Source organism: Calidris pugnax, unplaced genomic scaffold (assembly GCF_001431845.1).
Source record: "Calidris pugnax isolate Ruff unplaced genomic scaffold, ASM143184v1 scaffold40, whole genome shotgun sequence".
NCBI lineage: Eukaryota > Metazoa > Chordata > Aves > Charadriiformes > Scolopacidae > Calidris > Calidris pugnax.
The window spans coordinates 2,351,400-2,351,828 of record NW_015090796.1 but is presented as its reverse complement, the minus strand read 5'-3'; positions in this window follow the sequence as shown (position 1 = coordinate 2,351,828).

The following is a 429-nucleotide window of genomic DNA, read 5'->3' as shown; positions in this document are numbered from 1 at the left end:
GAGGAGGTGCATCAAGGCCGTCTTGAAGGTGTAGGAGGAAAGGACCGTGCCTCCCAGGCTGCCGGTGAGGAGCTGCAGGCATTGGAGGTGGACGTTGTTGGGCAGGACCCGCCTGGCCACGTGGCTGAAGAATTTTGCCTCTGCCACAGCGGAGCTCTCTGTCCACATGACGCCAGGGGTGAAGATGGCCTCTGGAGCCTGGCTGCTCAGGAAGAGGTCTGACTCGCCTCGCTGCACCCCAAAGAGCAGCTCAACAAGGAGGGATCTCCCGGAGGCACCTGTCAGCTCCAGCTTGCAGGAGCGGCGGGAAGGCAGCACCCTCAGCCGGTAGCGACGCCCAAGACCCATCTCCTCCCAGGCTGAGCTCACCAGCTCCTGGAACCAGCGGGCGATCTTCTGCGCATCCAGGTAGCGGCCGGTGCAGAGCTG